Below are 6078 nucleotides of genomic sequence, written 5' to 3'. Positions count from 1 at the left end.
GAAATGGAGAGAGACCTGGAATTGACATGCGAAGCAACCTTGTTTCTAATTTAAATTTAAATTTAAAAATAAATAATATATATAAAATTTAAAAAATGCTGAGAACAAAAGATAGGCAATAATGTTCACTTATTCACACTGAGTGGAAACAAAATTTGAAGACTTTAAGATACAATTCAGCTGGGTGTTGGTGGTGCATGCCTTTAATCCCAGCACTTGGGAGGCAGAGGCAGGTGGATCTCTGTGAGTTCGAGGCCAGCCTGGTCTACAGAGCAAATTCAAGGACAGCCTCCAAAGAAATACAGAGAAATCCTGTCTCAAAAAACCAATAAAGAAAGGAAGAAATAAAGAAAATATACAACAATTCTTGCTTCCAATTGTTCCACTTGTTACTGGAGTAACACTTAGGGGCCTGAGTGTGAAGCCCAGTTTTGTTCTACTTAGTCTGTTCATGTTATTATGTGGACAAAGTAAATGTCAATATATAAGAACTGTAAGAAATTAGTTAAAATGAAATTTCTAGATACAGCAGACGTAACTATTATCTAAAGTAAAAGATAACCTTAGTCCAGAGACATGGGACAAAGTGTCAAGTGTCTGCTATGTAAGTCTAATGACCTGAGTTTCATAACCAAAATCCACATGAAAATGAGGCAGAGAACTAACTCCATGATATAGTCATTTGACTTCACTCTTGTGATATGACACACACTCACACATTAAAGTCCATATAATAAAGTTCATATACATATTTTTTCTTAAATTCCATTTCTTCAAAATTTGAGGAAAATTTTAGATATCTGATGGATCTTTATGTATATAATATTTTTCTTTGGATAAGAAGTTTTAAGTACCTAGTTAAAACATCATAATCATTACACAAAATCCTTTGAGTTTTATTCATAGACAGTAAATGTACTCCATGGTCTGTAAATGAGTTTTGGGTATATGACAAAGAGGAATTATAGTGTCATCCTTTATCTTATTGTGGTTGAGAAGATAGGACAGGGCTAAGTAAATCTACAGTATTTTAAGAAATTTTGGGATAAAATATAAAATATCATATGTTAAATATTCATATTTGGTTATGATGCAGTGTCATTTTTACCCCTGTTTATTACCCAAAACAAAAGTCTTAAACATTATAGATTCAGAAACTGTTGTAAGGCAGATGAGCAGTGATGCAACTCTAAGACACAATCATCAGAGGATAAGCAGTCGTATATCCTAACATTTCACTTTAGCATGAACCGCATTGAGTCAGTAAATAGTAAGAAAGCACTGTCTGTCTTCAGTCCCAACGAGCAGACCAATCAGAAATCAACAGATGTGTGTGCATTAAGGGAATGAGGTGGGCATCTCTGTTGGGCAGCTGTGTGTATTTTCCTTTGAAATTCTGAGCTTGGTCCCACTTGAGGCTGACATATTTTTATCTTGTTATGTATGTTGTGTTGACACTAGAGAACAATATTTGGGAAGCTATTGTTTCCACAGCTTGCTCTCATTTATTTTCCACTCTATGTGTAGGCCTTCCGAGTTGGTATGATCCTGACTGTTACACGTAGCAATATGTGAGGAGATTGTTTCTCTCTGTCTTAAGCCCGGTGCTATTATATCATCTAAGATTATTTTGTTAACTGGGCCTGGATTATGGTTTACCAAAAAGTTTCAAGAGACTCAAATAAAAGGAAGAGTTCCATCACAAGCTGCAGACACAAATGCATCTCAAATTTCCAAAGACTTAAAAATAACAAAAAAACTGTGAGAAAGAGTACAGAAGTTTTAGTGGAAAGTTTTACAGGAAGAATTTAAGAGATGCACAATTTCTAAAGTAATACTTATCATAAAACAAAGATCTATTATAATATCTATTATAACTCCTTATGGAATGCATTGTTTTCTTATTCATATTTCCAAAGTAAATTATGAATAATTCCTTTTGGAATTGGAAAGAACTACTTCTAATCAAACTGAAACTTCATTTTAAAGCTGAGAAATATGTAAGAACTCATCAAGCAAACACTTCAACTTCCTAAACATCACAATTCATACTTTAGTAATATCAAAGGCATCCTCTCTGAATTATTTCTGATGAATTCAAATATCAAAGTCCACTTGTTTTACTGGTGACAGAAACTCCTACTTAGAAATGATTCCCAGGATCAAGGAGTTTTCATCCATAATTATTGATAAATTTCACATAGAGATAGGTATTCAGCCAAGGCCTATATTTCTTCCCAAAGGACTTTTCATGAATACAGAGGATTTAAGCTCCATAAGCCAGAGATTGATTTTTAAAATTCATCAGAATTATTTGTTTTCAGTTATAGATTTCAAAATATACCCTGTTTCAGTATAATCATTTTCAAAACCCAAATTGATCATTGCTTCATGATCAGATAATTTTACTTATATAGGAGTCATATGGAAAGTGATTATATGTGTATTTACACACATGTAAGTATATGTTTATAAATGTTTAGACATGCATACATATACAAATACACATACACTACATATACATGTAAATAAATATACATACAAATATAACATCAAGTGTATGAGTGCCTGATGAATTGAGATGAAATGTATTATAGGTTACTTGTGATTACCTATAATAACATCAATATAAAATACCACATTGAAACAAATATGTCTATTAATTAATTTTCTTTGAAGTGTACTATCCATTTTGATCGACTTATTTGGGCAGTATCCATGGTTTTAAGTGTCATTTGACAATAGCCCACATATATTCAATGTAATGTAGCAAATAATTAGATGTCATTCCATATCCTCTTTTAAAAATCAAGAAGTATAAATTCCATTTTTTCTTATGCTCTGAGTATATTAGTGGTTTAATTCAAGGGACTTAAAGAATGGTATTATTGTCAATGATTATTTCATATATAAATAAATTAACAAAATACAAATGATCATTTCTTGATATTTTAAAAGATTCTAAATAATGACAAAATCATTTATATTAAAACTTTGAAAGAGTCTGTCTCTTTCAAGACTAAAATTAATATTTTATTAACTCTAAAATAAAACAAACACCCACCAAAATTAATATAATTTACCAGTTTCAGTGTCCTTGTGGCTTTTTACACAGGATCCATGAAAAATCATGTTCTATGTTCTAAAATAGCTGACCATACAGCTGGGAAAGTTGAGCATACAGATTTATTGAACTATATCAGAGAAAACAGCAGCCATAATACACTAGTCTTAAAACAACAATTAAAACTCAATGTTTAAAAATCCCTACAAGCCTTACAAATAAATCCATGTTAAAACATTCCCACCATAAAAGCCCTGAAGTCTTTGATGAAATGCAGTCCCCTGTAAATGAAACATCAGAACCAATAAAACAAATTGAAAATTGCCATAAGTTTATAATATTTTGGTCTTAATCTCAAGATAATGCCTTCCACCTGCCCAGTGAAAAGGCTGGGCTCTGTTTCCTGTGTTAGAGAACATCGAAGCTCACTTATTATATCTATTCTTGTATAAGCTTTCAGAAACTAATCTAGATTCAGAAATCAATGTCCTTGTGTTACAATTTTTAGGCTGATGAATCATTATAATGTGTAAGAAGTGTTTCTGCAGTGTATGCTGTAGTGGAAAATGAGTAGTTGTGTTAATTTGGTTTTCTGTTGCTTTGTTAAAGACACCTTAGAGTTATGTGGTGTACAATCATAGATCACAGTCCACTGGGGAAGTGGAGGCAGGAACTTGTAGGCAGAAATGTAGCAGAAGCTATGAACTAATGCCACCTATTAGATTGCTACTCCTGGTTTGCTCAGTGGGTTGAGCTTTTCCCATGAACCCTTAATAAAAAGGAAGCCCACAATATACAGGGAACACAAAAGGAAATTCATGGAGAATAATAGAGGAGATACATAAAGTCTATGTATCAATAATGTATTGTTTTATTGTAGATTTGTTTCCATTCCCATGTCTTAAATAACACTACTGTCACTGAATAGGATTGTATATTTAATGGCTCTATTTTTATATTATAGTGAAAATGGGAAACAAATTATTTACTTCAAAATATAATTACTCTGCAGAACTGTTGAATTCTAATCACTAAATCTCTCCCATGGAATCAATCTATGTAAGCTTCTTCTGTTATTTTGAGATGTTTGATAAATACACTGTTTTGGTTTTCGCTGTGTTTTGTATTTATTTTTCATTTTGCATACCAACCCCATTTCCCCCTCCCTCCCCTTTTCCTGCCCCCCCCAAGCAGCCTCCTACACTTTCCCATTCCTCATTTACTCCTTGGAGATGGTAAGACCTACCTTGGGGACTCAACAGTGTCTGGCATATCAAGTTGAGGCAGGGCCGAGCCCTCCACCCCATATCAAGGCTGACATGGGTTCCAAGAAGACTAATCATGCCCCTGGGTTAGGTCATGATGCAACTTCCAGGCCCCCCCAACAGATCAAGTCTCATAACTGTCACCCACATTCATAGTGTCTAGTTCAGACCCATGCAGGTTTCTCAGCTGGCAGTCCTTAGTTCCTGAGCTCTCTCTAGCTTGGGTCAACTTTCTCTGGTTTTCCCCATTGTGGTCTTGACACCACCTTGTTCATATGATCCCTCCTCCCCCCTATTCAACCAAACTTCAGGAGCTCACTGCAGTGCTGAGCTGAAGGTCACTGCATCTGCTTGATGATTTTTTGGTTTTCTGTTTGTTTTAGATTTTAAGAATAGGGTTTATCTGGGTAACAACTCTGGCTGTCCTGGAACTCACTCTATAGACCAGACTGGCCTCAAACTCATAGAGATATGATTACTTCTGTCTCTTTATTGCTATGATTAAGACATTGTCACCACTACCAGTCTAGAATTTTCTTTTTAAAATCTCATAAAACTTACAAGGGATAGAGAGGGAAAGAAGCCTGTGGTGTTTTCTGTAATATGTGATGTAGGATTTCGGTCAACCTTGTTTAACTGTCGTAATGCAATTTTCTCAGGATATCAGACTTGCCAAGAAGTTGTCATACAGTGTTTTCATTTTATCTATTTATTCAAACATAGCAGCAAACAAAGATGTGATTTGGAAAATATTTAATTTTGTCACAATCACCTAAAATGTATACAAATCCTTAGGCCACACAAAGAGTGCTTACTTTTAATAAATATACTTAAAATTCATTACACGATGACAATAATTTTTTATGAAGTATTTCAGCAAATGAATCTATTGTATTTAAATGAAAATAAAAAGTTCCTTTCTTAGGAGATTTCAGAATCTTGTGTGTATACAGTGGTGTATTTGTGTGAACATGTGTGTGCAGGAATAAAATTGAGGGTGGTGTGCACTTGGACGAGACAAGGTCTCTCAGCTGATGATTACTAATTCTGTTCAGCTATCCTAGCTGGCAAACAAGCTCTACAGATTGTGTCCACCTGCCTATTACTTTGATTGTAGGAACAAGTTCCTGTGAACGACACACATTTAATGTGCCCTGTAACTACAAATTAAGTCATCATGCTTCTATTTAAGCCATTCACTTATACAGCTATTTCCCAAGCATCCACAATTCTTTACATGAGAAAGAATATCATAATGTTTGGAAATTAATCAGTACATACAAGTATACAAGTATACAGTAAATATACAAGACTAAAAATGTCAGAATTTATATGTGTGCATATGAGGAAATCTCATAGGCATGTTGAATATGCAAAGGCCTTTGAGCAACCATTAGTGATAGCTGAATGATGGTAGAGAAAATATTGGTAAAGAATTATTTGATTTTGAGATGTTCTGTTATATTTTTTAAAATCAATACAGTAGGGTAGAATATAGACTAGATAATGGACATTCCCAATATTTTGCTTTGTTCACTGGGCATTTTAGCCACTATACAATGATTTAAGATTCTCTAGTCAAGGTAAAAGTTTAGAGTCCCTGGGAAAGCATGGCACAAGTCAGGACAGCTGTGTCCTGTCTCTAGTCATTCCTGACAAAATGAAGCATGCTATTTTTACCACATTAGGACATCTGCTAACAAATAATCATCAAATAATCACAGGTGACATCATTTGGAACAGAAGAAT

This window comes from Mesocricetus auratus, unplaced genomic scaffold (assembly GCF_017639785.1).
Source record: "Mesocricetus auratus isolate SY011 unplaced genomic scaffold, BCM_Maur_2.0 Super-Scaffold_100011, whole genome shotgun sequence".
Classification (NCBI taxonomy): Eukaryota; Metazoa; Chordata; class Mammalia; order Rodentia; family Cricetidae; genus Mesocricetus; species Mesocricetus auratus.
Note: the sequence above shows the minus strand (reverse complement) of the source record.